Source organism: Polypterus senegalus, chromosome 13 (genome assembly GCF_016835505.1).
Source record: "Polypterus senegalus isolate Bchr_013 chromosome 13, ASM1683550v1, whole genome shotgun sequence".
Lineage (NCBI taxonomy): Eukaryota > Metazoa > Chordata > Cladistia > Polypteriformes > Polypteridae > Polypterus > Polypterus senegalus.
Genome location: NC_053166.1, coordinates 150,599,626 through 150,614,562, shown reverse-complemented (window position 1 = coordinate 150,614,562; position 14,937 = coordinate 150,599,626).

Below are 14,937 nucleotides of genomic sequence, written 5' to 3'. Positions count from 1 at the left end.
CAATATGGGGTACTGTGTGTACAATAATGAGGAAAAAAATTAATTTAAATGATTTTAGCAAATGGCTGCAATATAACAAAGAGTGAAAAATTGAAGGGGGTCTGAATACTTTCCGTACCCACTGTATATATATATATAGTCAATTCCAGTCCATGTAAGGGCATCAGCAGCCTTAAAATAAAACAAAACTGTCCAGGTCAAAAGTACAACTCTTTAAAAAAATCTCAGGATCCATTTTTGGTCCTCAGGAGCCTAACTCACTCCTTTACATCAACCAGCAGCTCAGCCACCAGGCATCTATTAAGGCTGGCTTGCCTCGCACTACCTAACCCTTCTTAATTCTCTCCAAACGATCGTTCCCTCTCTTGTGGCCATAACTGTACTTATAAAGTCTGTTCCACTACCAGGGTCAGCTTGCCTAAACATTTTTTTTAATAATAGAGAGGTCACACACGTGAGCATAGGTGGCAGAACTAATCCTTTCTCTTTTGTCCCTTTAGACCAAACACAGGAAATCCTGCCTGGACTTAAATGACATCACTTCCAGTTTCTGTCCAGATGATGTCATTTCCTCTTTCTGAGTTTAAAAAGCTGCCATATTCTTTCTGTCAATCAGTTCTGTTTTGGACTCACATCTGTAACAACCAATCATTAACCTTTTTGCTTAATTTTTCAGCCGTACTTCAAGTATATGGGGAGTACAGTACACCCCAAATCTTTAACTGTGTCAGGGTGTGTTATTTCCACAACATACTGTGTGTATATACACTCACCTAAAGGATTATTAGGACCACCATACTAATACGGTGTTTGACTCCCTTTCGCCTTCAGAACTACCTTAATTCTACGTGGCATTGATTCAACAAGGTGCTGAAAGCATTCTTTAGAAATGTTGGCCCATATTGATAGGATAGCATCTTGCAGTTGATGGAGATTTGTGGGATGCACATCCAGGGCATGAAGCTCCCGTTCCACCACATCCCAAAGATGCTCTACTGGGTTGAGATCTGGTGACTGTGGGGGCCATTTTAGTACAGTGAACTCATTGTCCTGTTCAAGAAACCAATTTGAAATGATTCGACCTTTGTGACATGGTGCATTATCCTGCTGGAAGTAGCCATCAGAGGATGGGTACATGGTGGTCATGAAGGGATGGACATGGTCAGAAACAATGCTCAGGTAGCCTGTGGCATTTAAACGATGCCCAAATGGCACTAAGGGGCCTAAAGTGTGCCAAGAAAACATCCCCCACACCATTACACCACCACCAGCAGCCTGCACAGTGGTAACAAGGCATGATGGATCCATGTTCTCATTCTGTTTACGCCAAATTCTGACTCTACCATTTGAATGTCTCAACAGAAATCGAGACTCATCAGACCAGGCAACATTTTTCCAGTCTTCAACTGTCCAATTTTGGTGAGCTCGTGCAAATTGTAGCCTCTGTTTCCTATTTGTAGTGGAGATGAGTGGTACCCGGTGGGGTCTTCTGCTGTTGTAGCCCATCTGCCTCAAGGTTGTGCATGTTGTGGCTTCACAAATGCTTTGCTGCATACCTCGGTTGTAACGAGTGGTAATTTCAGTCAAAGTTGCTCTTCTATCATCTTGAATCAGTCGGCCCATTCTCCTCTGACCTCTAGCATCAACAAGGCATTTTCGCCCACAGGACTGCCGCATACTGGATGTTTTTCCCTTTTCACACCATTCTCTGTAAACCCTAGAAATGGCTGTGCGTGAAAATCCCAGTAACTGTGCAGATTGTGAAATACTCAGACCGGCCCGTCTGGCACCAACAACCATGCCACGCTCAAAATTGCTTAAATCCCCTTTCTCTCCCATTCTGACGTTCAGTTTGGAGTTCAGGAGATTGTCTTGACCAGGACCACACCCCTAAATGCATTGAAGCAACTGCCATGTGATTGGTTGATTAGATAATTGCATTAATGAGAAATTGAACAGGTGTTCCTAATAATCCTTTAGGTGAGTGTATATATATATATATATATATATATATATATATATATATATATATATATATATATATATATATATATATATATATAGTGACAGATAGGGGGCAGTATTGCTCCCTTGAACCCCTGTCCAATACGCCAGACAACCAGATAAAAGTCCAAATGTTGACTGTATTAATAAGCCACAGTGCACAAAGCACCCTCTCCTCCACTATACTCATAAATACAATAACAATAAGCACAATAAACAATTCCTCCACTTCCAGACGCGTTGCCACCCTTCCAGCCAGCTCAGCTCAACGCTCTGGTGTTTCTCTGAGTCTTTTATAGTCCTTGTCCCGGAAGTTTTTTGCCCTCTCTGTCCACGTGACTAGGAACACTAAATCCTTCTTCTTTACCCCGGAAACACGTCATTCCCCTTGTCCATGTGTACTTCTGGGGTGTAGGGAAAATAGTCAGTGCTCCTCCATGCAGCGTCTTCTAGTGGCCCCCATGGTATCCAGCAGGGCTGTAAAGGAAAACTCCAACGTCCATAATTCCCTGCTGGCATTTGGGGCACCTCCATGCTGCAGGGAGGGCTCCACCTGTCGGCGTCGGATTATTGGCCGGGATGAACGGCCGGCCATCCATCACAAAATATATATATATATATATATACAGTATATATTGCAGATATATTATAGTATATCTATAGACTATATAATAAACACTAAGGTCTGTGTGTGTGTTGTGACCAGTAGGGGGCGCCACAGAGACCCAACCCCAGACACAACCTCACAGACACAAGTCCCGGGTTCATAGGAAAGGTACTGTATATTATAATATATACAAGAGATAAATGAAGAGCACTTTGATCGGGGCTTTGACTGTAATCAGCATGCAGAGTGGGCGCCAGCCCCAGGAGGTGTCCTTCTAAATAAATGCAATTACCTTATTTTGATAGATACCAGTTTTGTCATTAAAAAAAAAAAAAATCAGACAATTTAGCAAACCCAATCTTTGCTTTGATTAAAACCAATTAAAGATGGCCTTCGTGGAGAACATGAATGTCTTGTCTCGAATGACTCGTGAGGGGGGCAGAACTACCCGCCTGGCTGAAGAAAAAATGCTGGACACACTGGGTCCCTGGAGTTCAGCTCATTTATTTTGTTCATCCCATTGTGACTGAGGTGTCAATAAACATGTCTGATTAAACCCACTGGCACTGATCTCGCCAAACACCATCTCTCCACATTTGAGTATTTCATGCGGTTCAGACATTTAAAGATAAGACCTCTAACAACACACCCTTCAAATCAATATTTAGTAGGTGGCAACAATGACAGCCTTGAGTGTGTGGGCACAGGTCTCTCCATCAGCTTTACACTTTTGCACTCTGACATTTTTCCTCTTTATACACACACTGTCATGCACGTGTGATTAGGAGGCAGTTTACGGTGCTCGAAAATAACTCGCTACCTAATGACAACACTTTCACCTACCAAGATCCCCTGTCCTGATGACATTATTTCCAGTTCTGGTTCCACCAGCTCAACAGCTTTACATAGCTGAGTCCATAACTGAACTGCCTTGAAACAAACAAAATGGCGTTTTCAAAGCTGGATAGAGGAAGTGATATCACAGGCTCCTGAACTGGAAGTGATATCATTGGATCCAGGTGGAATTTCCAGTATTTGGTCTGCAGAGGAAAGCGACAAAGGGTAAGTGCACTCTGCCACCCCCTAGTCCAGCATGGAATTACCCTTTTGGAGACCGTTTAGTTGCCTCCCATGCGCACGTCTTTGACTATATATATATATTGTGATGGACAGCCGGGTCCCATGCCCGGCTGGGACGCCCCTGCTGCATATGTTCCGGGGGAGCCACCATGGACAGCTCAATACCTCCCCTGGGATGCTTGGTGGCAGCCTCCCGGGCCGTTATTTGTTTCCCAGTCTCCCACGTGGCTCCATGGGACATGGAGTCCTCCACAGCCTGGTTGGGAGATGGGGTGGCAGCTAGGAAGTGCTGCCGAGCGCCAACAACCCGGTTGGACGAGTTATCAGCCCCACCCGGAGGTGCAATCAGGGCCAGCTGGTCAAGCACCTGGAACACGTCCGGGTGGGCTATAAAACGGGCCAGCCTCCCTTCATTCGAAGCCAGAATCGGGAGGAAGAGGACGAGGTTGCCTGGGAGGAGTGGTGGTGCCAGGAAGGGTTGTTTGAGCTGTGTTTTGTGCTTTTGAGAATGTGTTGTGGCTGGGGGACACAGGGAAGATGTGCTCCACGGCTGAAGAAAACGAATAAAAGTCTGTTTGTTTTACATGTGCCTCTGCGTAAGTCTGTGCCGGGTCGGGCGCTATATAGCGCCTTTTACTATATATATATATATATATATATATATAGTGGTAATATAGTGGTAATAATCCAGCCTTGACACAATAAACAGGTTTGGGGCAGCCTCCCGTATAATTGAGAATTAGCTGCTGATTGCAAAAAAGGTTGATGCCATGGTCTTTACAGAGAAGAGGAAATGAGGTCATTGGGCTGCGACCTCTTGGGATGTGGAAATTATGTCATTAGGAGGTGGGCTGTTCTGTTGGACTGGGAGTGATGTCTTCTGGGGTGGAACTGGAAGTGACATCATCCTGAGAGTCAGGCGGAATTTCCCACATTTGGTCTGCGTGGAGATAACAGAAAGCATTAGTGCACTCTGGCACCCCCTGGTCTGACCGGGAATTACCATCTTCTGAGCCCTTTAGCTGCCTCCCATGCACACGTGTGTGACAATATCTATGTACGGTATATAGTAAAGGATTGCAAGCACGGGCTGGGGCCAGGATACCAAACCCATACTTGGACAAGTACAAAGGCAGGATGTTCTATGCCTTAACCAAGAGATGGTCAGAAGGTGCCAACAACACAGAAGACGTGCTGACGTCTCAGAAGGGCTCAGTTGAGGATATTTGCCCAGCTGGGAGGCCATTATCCCGGAATGATAAAGGGAGAGATAAAATATATAAACTATTTGCTCCCCTGAGACTTGACATGGCAGCAACCCTAGTCTATGGACACCCGCAGGGCATGCTGGGATCCATAGTCTGGTAGGGTGGCCCTATTGGGTTCCATGGGTGCTGTCAGGGGGTGCTTCAGAGATCTGTGAATTTTACTTTGTGGGACTTCCACATGACCCAGAATTGCTTCCAACAGACCATGTTCTAACACCAGAAGTTCTCCCAGATCCTGGATAAAAAGAGTTCAGTGAGTTGGAGTCGGGAGGCTGAGGACAATACTAGCCTGGAGGACAAGGAGGAAGACATTTATTCTTATTGGTGTTGTGTGTGTGTGTGGGATGGTTCTAGAAGGGCCTGGAAAGATTACAAATGATTGCATTTGAACCCATGACTGTTGTTAGTGTTAGGTGTGTTGAGGGTTTTGGGTGCTGCTATGTCCCCCTGGAGGTAACTACATATAAACATATATATATATATATACAGTGGACACTAGAGGGCACTGCTGCTCCTCAAACCCAAAACAACAAACACCAGGCAGAAGTTCAAAGCACCAAGAGCTTATTTATTTTTGGAAACTCTTCACAATGTGTTTCCCACCTTCACAGCCACAAGTAAATAAGTAAGACAGCACACAGTTTTTCTTCCGCTCTCTCTTTCTTCCTCCTCCGCTCCTCCCAGCAAGCTTTGTCCACCTTCCACCCGACTCTGGCTCGTCCCCTCTGAGATCAGTTTAGTCCTCTTATACCGGCCAACCCATAAGTGCTTCTGCTCTTCCACCCACGTGGTCTGCTAGGTGGAAACCTTGTGCCATATGGTTCCTCTATATTCACAGCACCCCCTGGTGGCACCCAAACAGGGCTGCGGTAAAGAACTCCATGTCCCATGGTGTCTTGTGGGAATCCGGTGCACCTCTGTAATCCAGGGGAGCTGCTGTCTACTTTAGAGCACGGCCTCTCCCATCCTTCCATGTCTTTGGCGTCCTGGCCGGGTTGGACTGCTGGCCATCTTTTACATTATATATATATATATATAGTGAGCGAGAGAGAGACCACAATGTTTCTCTAACCACCGTTCGCTGCTCTTATGCCATATAGTGAGGCAACAATCAAAATGACAGCAAAGGTTCTGCCCATTCTTGTTATCCACAGGGTTTACGTTCCTGACAAACCCCATGGATACGGAAACTGCAAATACTGAAGCATTGATCCAAAGGGAAAAAATGAAGTTAGGTTCTAAGGGGGAAGCCTCAAGGCTGAGTAATGATCCTTCCACTGACTCACATCTGGAAACCTCCTAATTTGTCTATAGAGAAGCTCGTCTTCTGAAGGCCGCGAGTGACCACAGATGGACCCATCTGACGACTTTACAAAATTAGCGCCAGGCCATGTGTACAAAGGTCAAGGACTTAATCAGTGCGAGCTCTTAACCCGCACTTACCGGGAATTTCTTGTCACCCCATCATGAATTTTTGTTCAGCGGCTTATCATTACCTCTCAGTGTAAGGTACGCACGTCTATCCTTTCTGAGCAGCATCCACGAGGCCCCGGACTTCTAATAGCATCACACATCTGTTACTTGCTAGGCGATGGCTGTCTCAGAATTTCTTTTATCTACCGCGGGTCTTGCAAAATGCGTTACACTAATAAGCCAATCTGCAAATAGGGACGATTTACTGTATAAACAGGACATTAATCAGCGAGCTTCAGGTGCCGAGCTCTTGAATTGATAACAGCGATACCCTTTTTATCTTCTCTCCGTTTTCTGTTCACTTTCTTTACTCTCTCCGTCTTTCCACAGTAATTTTCCATATTTACCTCATGCCTGATTTATGTAATGCGACCCCGAACATTGGATGGGAGGAAACTGGGGGCGGGGTTTTCAGAAGAATCCCTGTGGGTGGAGCCTTCTCAGCGTCACACTTTACTGCTATTCACTGCAAACACTGCAATACACATCTGGACCCCACTGGACTGGGAGCTGCTCAGTCAATTAAAAATATACGTGTAGTGTGTTTTGACGGCCACCAGGTGGCAGCCTTACTAGTTGACCTCATGAGCCCACTCCACTCAGACTTGATGATTTAAGGCAAAGAATATCAGGGACCCCCCTGGGCCAGAAGGCACCTGAACACAGTTGGGCCCCCAGCGATTCTTTATTATTATAATTATTATTGGGCTCAGGCTTATTCATTCCGCATCTCCCACGCAGCATGCCGCCTCACAAGGCAGCGTCTCAACTTCTCCAGGCCTGCAAAACTTTTCCTTCTTTCTCTGTCTCTCTTTTTTATTTTTTTTATTTTTTTGGTGACACTTAAAAGATGTTCGGCGAAGTCATCTGTCAGGCAGCCTGTAAAGAGGATGCAGGGAGAAGGGGACAGGCAGGGAGGAGGGGAGACGACAGAGCTGAGCGGCATGTCGCTCGCATCGCCTCAAAGTGAAGAGCAGGCAGATGAGATCAAGAGATGGCGAGAGGAGTCGAGAATGGCATTAATCAGTGTTTACAGGCAACCCAAATTAATAATAAAAATCCGTCAGGGAAAACGGGGGGCATGTATTATTAATGGAAAAGAAATCATTTGCATGCTATCTCTGCGTTTCTCTCTTTTTTTTTCCTTCCTTGCATTGGAATCATAGTTTTTTTTTTAAATCCTACAGAGCTGACTGGAAGAGAGAAGTATTTTCCTCATGAAAAATGAAAATAAGATAAGGGGCAAAGACAGTAACTCTCCGCCATTTTAAAAATTTTCACAAAAACCTGAATGCCTCTTCCTGCCTCTCTTTTGTGGCCTTAGGTGACTCCATCTATGAAATTGTCTAATCGTGGAAAACATTGTGTGGCCTACTGGAAGAATGGAGAGGTGATGTTTGAAGTGGGAACCTGTAGGGGGTACCACAGAAACACTGGCGCACTCTAGAAGAAAGCCTTCTGGAATATTCCAACTGCACACAGACAATTTGAGGCCCAATCCCACTGCTGCCACCAAGTGATTTAAAAATAAACAAGCAAGAAAGTAAAGCTCCACTGTCCAGCTGCACACTGGCTCCAATATGAATTTTGCTCTGTTGGTTATTTGTAATTGTCATCCATCCATCCTTATGTAATACATCCATCAGAAACTTGCTTTGTTCTTTGTTCTGTCAACCTGAAATGATTTTAAACTAATCATGAGATACATAAATAACAAAAGTCCCCAAAAGTCACAGTTTCACATCTTCTTATATGCATATTGTCATACATGTGCACCTAGGAGACACCTTCAGAGCTCTATTGAAGAAAACAATACCACCCTGGGACGAGGGATGGCGCTAATGGTAATGACTTCTGCCTTTTTACCTGCAGCTTTGAGGCGCAATTGGCAGAAGACATCTAGCCTGGCCCTGCCATCCAAATAAGCCCCACCCCTTCTGGGTTTGGATATATATTTGGCCCTGCCCTCCAAATAAGCCCCACCCCTTCTGGGTGCGGATATATATTTGGTCCTGCCCTCCAAATAAGTCCTGCCCCTTCTGGGTATGGATATATGTATTTGGTCCTGCCCTCCAAATAAGTCCTGCCCCTTCTGGGTATGGATATATATATTTGGCCCTGCCCTTCAAATAAGCCCCGCCCCTTCTGGGTGTAGATATATATTTGGCCCTGCACTCCAAATAAGCCCTGCCCCTTCTGGGTGTGCATATATATATATTTGGCCCTGCCCTCAATATAAGCCCCGCCCCTTCTGGGTGCACATATATATATATATATATATACACTGCTCACAAAACTAAAGGAACACTTTAAAGAAACACATTAGATACATCAGATCTCAATATGAAGTTGGATATCTATACAAATAACGACAGGGCAATGTCTTAGGATGCCAAGTCTTTTAATGGAAATAAAAGTTTTCTGCCTACAGAGGGCTCAATTGTGTAGACACCCTAAAATCAGAGTGAAATGAAGATGTGGCAGGCTAGTCCATTTTTCAAAAACGTAATTTCTGCTACTCAAAATGCTTTTCAGTATCTTGTGTGGCCCCCACGAGCTTGTATGCATGCTTGACAACGTCGGGCATGCTCCTAATGAGACGACGGATGGTGTCTTGTGGCATTTCCTCCCAGATCTGTATGAGGGCATCCCTGAGCTGTTGTACAGTCTGAGGAGCAACCTGGCGGCGCCTAATGGACCGAAACATAATGTCCCACAGATGTTCTATTGGGTTTAAGTCAGGGGATCGTGAAGGCCATTCAATTGTTTCAATTCCTTCATCCTCCAGGTACTGCCTGCATACTCTTGCCACATGAGGCCGGGCATTGTCATGCATTAGGAGGAAACCAGGACCTACTGCACCAGCGTAGGGTCTGACAATGGGTCCAAGGATTTCATCCTGATACCTAATGGCAGTCAAGATGCCGTTGTCTAGCCTGTAGAGGTCTGTGAGTCGCTCCATGGATATGCCTCCAAGATCATCACTGACCCACCACCAAACAGTCATGCTAAACGATGTTACAGGCAGCATAATATTCTCCACGGCTTCTCCTGACCCTTTACGTCTTTCACATATACTTAGGGTGAACCTGCTCTCATCTGTGAAAAGCACAGGACGCCAGTGGCGGACCTGCCAATTCTGGTATTCTATGGCAAATGCCGATCGAGCTCCACTGCGCTGGGTTGTGAGCACAGGGCCCACTAGAGGACGTTGGGCCCTCAGACCACCCTCAAGAAGTCTGTTTCTGATTGTTTGGTCAGAGACATTCACACCAGTGGCCTGCTGGAGGTCATTTTGTAGAGCTCTGGAAATGCTCATCCTGTTTGTCCTTGTCCAAAGGAGCAGATACCAGTCCTACTGATGGGTTAAGGACCTTCTATGGTCCTGTCCAGCTCTCCTAGACTAACTGCTTGTCTCCTAGAATCTCCTCCATGCCCTTGAGACTGTGCAGGGAGACAAAGCAAACCTTCTGGCAATGACACACATTGATGTGCCATCCTGGAGAAGTTGGATTTCCTGTGCAACCTCTGTAGGGTCCAGGTATCGCCTCATGCTACCAGTAGTGACACTGACTGTAGCCAAATGCAAAACTAGTGAAGAAACAGTCAGAAAAGATGAGGAGGGAAAAATGTCAGTGGCCTCCACCTGTTAAACCATTCCTGTTTTGGGGGTCATCTCATTGTTGCCCCTCTAGTGCATCTGTTGTTAATTTCATTAACACCACAGCAGCTGAAACTGATTAACAACCCCCTCTGCTAATTAACTGACCAGATTAATATCCCATAAGTTTCATTGACTTGATGCTATACTCTGATTAAAAAGTGTTCCTTTAATTTTTGTGAGCAGTATATATATATATATTTAATCCCACGACCAGAAAAAGGTTGACATTTTGGACCCAAACCTACTGTGTGATGGAGCTCTGAAGAAAACAGGCTTGAGAGGAGCAACGTTTCATGTCAGCAAAGACTTGTTTGTGCAACACATATTTCATATTTTTTTGCCCAATTTTCTGTTCATTAAATGGGGATCTCCCGGCTGGTGCCCCAACGATTTCTTTTGAATCCAACCAAAGTCTGTGGCTATCACAATGTACACACTGGTTGGTTTATCGAAGTTGAAACACAGACATTCTAATAGAGAATAAAGCTTTTCTTAACTTTTGGTCTGGCGTTTACATATTTCACAAAATTCCTGTCTCTTTACACTCCTATTTGCATCCCACTCTGATCAAACACTCATCAGTTTGTTTAGCTGCTGGTTCAGAAGAAGAACGGCTCAAACAGACCCCTTTGTCTAAAGTGGTCTCAGACTTGGCCCAAACTTTTCCTTTTGATGGGTGGCACACAATGGCAAGAATGGGGCAAGGAACAGTACCCAGCGGGGGTGGGGGGTAGTTTGATGCAAGCACGGGGTAGGTGGACAACCAATCAGAAATACGGGCTCCCCCGATACACAAGATGGGAGCATCCGTGGACAACGATACCTGTACAGTTACCTGCAAAGCATGCTGGGAACTGGAGTCCGATAGTACAGCCTTGTCAGGTTCCATGGGGGCAGCCAGGGTGATGCTTCCCTACTTTGTGGAAATTCCGTTTGATCTGGAAGTGCGTCCATTGGGCTCTGCCCTAGTCTGAGATAAAAGGAGCTGCTCGAACTCATCCAGGCGAGTTGGAGTCGGGTGTGGAGGAGAACAAAAGAGAGAGAAGAATAATTGTGTTTGGTTCATGTCACTTTTGAAACCTTTGTGCAAGGGATTGTGTGCAAATAAACTTTTCTAATAAGAACAAAAGAGACAGTGAGAGTGTTGGGGCACCCGCTGGCAAACCCCACATAACTGAAATAAGCTTTGATCAAAAATAAAGTGCATGGAAATACAAAATCGAGTCTTTTTTGACTGTCAAAAGGAAAAGTTGGCAGAAACCGGAAGTGACATCGTTGGAGGTGAGCCGTCAGTCTTCTGAGCTGCGGAGGGAGGAAAAGAGAGAGTGTGTGTCATCACACAGTGCCACCCTCTGGACTGGTGGAGAATTACCATCACCTGAGCTCTTCAACTGTCACCCACGACTTCTTTAATTTATATCGGGACTTGTGTCTGTGCAATTAGCTGTCTTTGGGGTTTGGGGTGCTGCATCTCCCCCTAGTGGTCACAACTTAAATATAATTAAATATATAAGCATAGATGCACCATTACTTACTGTATATTTGACTCCAGTTTGACCGTTTGAGAAGTTGCTAAATAAACAATAATAATAAACAAATAATCCAACAGTTTATTATTCTGTGGCGTGCATTGCCTCCACACTGGATTCCATTTATGTTACCATGTTGGTTTATTTATTGAAAAACATCCACCTCCACCCCATTCAGACGCACAGCCCACCCAAGTCTTTTTATCTAATGATGCCCCCCTGGTCTAAGCGTCGTGAGTTGAATTAAAGCCACACTTTCCTTCAGCCACATAAACAGAAGGACCCCCAGAGTCCTATTAGCGATGGCGAAGGCAGATAACAACACAGGCGGTGACCTCCACACCTGCAAAGTGGTCCGAGGAGAAACGGCTCATAGATCCGCCGGCTCTGGGGCTTTACAACCTTCTGTCAGGCATTTATTTAAAAGAAACCATTTGATATTATTAAAACCTCCATTTTTTTTAACTCTCTTTGCTGCAGGCAGAACAGAATAAAATATCGTTATTTATTCAGAGAGTGTTTTGATGATTAATTGGGCGGTGGTGGACGACACATTTTTACTACAGAAATAAAAGAAGCAGCAGAAATTGTTCATTTTGCAATCGCATTTTGTTACGCAGAACTATCCAGAGTCCTGAGTCCCGGACTGGTCACGCGACGCAGCTCATGAAAGTCCTCCTCCAGTTTATCCTTTTCCTTTAGTGTGGGATTCTGTGCGCTGCTTTGGTGTTGGCCAAGATAACGTGTTCGAAAAATTGGGAGGAACTGCGTATAATGAAAGAGCGAGCTTCATGCACCGCAGTCAGTTGACAAAACTATCGACTCCATTTTCTCCTTCTTCAGTGGTTTCTCACGTCTTCCTCCTGAAGAAGACGGGAGTCGCTCAATCACCCTGGTCAAGGGCCACCTCCTGTGATGTTGTGTCTCCGGGACTCCAGAAATCAACAGTGACAGGACTTGAGTAAATCATATGGCCAAGTGGTGGGGTCAGTGGCCCGGCCTTAACCTCTACTGGTGCAGACGTTTGTCCGGAGACCACCGCGAGTGAATTTGTGAGTGTGAACGGTTAGACGGTTTGGCCAGTCTCAAATGTCTAAATCAGAGGTCACTAACAGGGTCCGGACCCAGAAACTCTCTCATACGGACCCAGACTTACAGCCAAAACAGGTTATGATTTAAAACCTGACGGGCGCTTCTATTTTATCCGGTGCAGCTTATGTAGTCTTTACGGTAATGTTTTAGTGGATGAAGAAATGCACAGACCAATTGTATGCACGTTAAGTCATTTCACGTGATACCACTCAGCCAATCAAGTCTGTGGATTCTAGGTGGTTTACATTGCTTTACTTTACTTTACAGTGCAGACAGATGAGAGAGTTAGAGGCAAGGAAGAGAGACGGTAGAAAGAAAAAGAAGGATAGCGATACATGTAGAAAAAACAAACGGAAAAATAAGCAGAAGAAAGTGAGCGATACAGACGACTGTACTGGAAAAAGAAAAGACGGGTGAGACAGAGAAAGGGACAGAAAAATAAGGAACAAATGGCGCTCTCCAAAAAAAGGAAAGTGGACAGCGAAAATAGGGCATTTAATCCGAAATGGACAAACTCATTTCTGTTCATACTTCCCACAGGGAGCACTAAACCAGTGCATCTCATCTCTATATATAATCTTCATTTGGATCTTGATCTTTGTTTGTCCGCGAATGAATTAGAAGAAGAAGCACTAGATGGCAGTAGAGAGACAGCTAAAACAGGCATTGCATTAAGAATCTCCTCCAGGCTTATACTACTGAAGACTGTAGTACTCCAGTCACACCTCAAAACACAGACATTCAAACTAAACAAATTGTTGTAATTTAAATTAACTAAATAGATCTTCATTTAGATCTTGATCTTTGTTTGTCCATGAATTCCACACATGCGTAGACCACCTTCCAGTTTAGTACGTTGTTGTTACTCACGGATGTCAACAATGTGCCGGAATAACGAAAGAGGTGGTGGACAGTGTTACGCTGGTTAGCTCCTGAGGCCTGGTTAGAGAATGAGACTGCCGAAGATAAAAGGTACGTGCCTACGTAACATATGAATGAAAGAAAGACAGTGGGTAAAATGAACGACAACGTAACAGCACGTTCCGGAAATTATTATTGTTACGTTGTAGCCGGTGAGAGCTGCGCGTCTCACAGTTGTACCGTGGCTTGCTCACATGTCAGTGAAGTGATCCCTATTTATGCTTTAAAGAGCCTGGATACCTGTGTGTCCTCCTTTTATAACCATTGCTCCGTGTATATTGTCTTACTCTTTGGATTGCCATAAAGCAACCTGCGAGATTGGAGAAAGGTTGAGAAGACATCGTGAGAGGAAACGACAGCATCATGAAAATGAGACGGACTGTGAACGGTCAGAAGCAGAAATGCTCCTACACCACCACATAATTACTATTCGGACAGTGATTCTGAGTAGGCCATTTCTATCGAATCAATGTCCAAGGGTTTTCATTTGTAATTTTGTTTCCCTTATAAAAAATCATAATGCTGTGCGACGAAGGGCCCAGTTCACGACTGGAAGCCGCGTTTAAACTGGGAGGCCTTCACAGACAACTTTAACACGCGCAACGTAGTTGGGTGCACATGGCTAGTATCTTAAAAGTGCCAATGTGAAAAGACATTATGAGACGAAACATAAAGGTTTTGAACAAACATACGCACTCAAATCCGAAGTGAGATCACAGAAAATAATTAGTCTTAGAAACCCAATATTAAAATCCTGGCAGGACAAGCTAGAGCTCAGTTCTCTCACTGAGCAAAAAAGTGGGGCGATGAATATTAGAAGGGAAGAAAGTGAGCATTTAAAACTGTTGAATTGTTAAGATGTGTTGAGATTTATTATCTGTTGAGTCAAGATGTGAAACAGAAAAGGGGAAATTCAAGCTTTTTCTCTGTTTATTTTATTTTTCTGAGCACTTTATTTAAACCTGCACAAGTGTCGCATTTTATTTATTTTGTCTTATTTTGAAATGCTGCCCTACTTTTAATAAATTTAAGAACATTATATACTGTGACGGAACATTATACATATCTGCAGTCGTACATACATGTTCAGTTCTGTGTTAAGTAACAATAAATATTGTCAAAAAGTTTTGGAATTGTACTGAACTCATTTGATTTAAAAGTCTGGTATTGCTTACATGCAGATGCTGATACAACTACTAGGCTACTTAATATATATGATACTAAATAGTTCGACAACATGATCGTCTGGGCCATTGCTTCAAGAAATTTTCTCTAATTGGACCTCTTTAGATTTTAGTT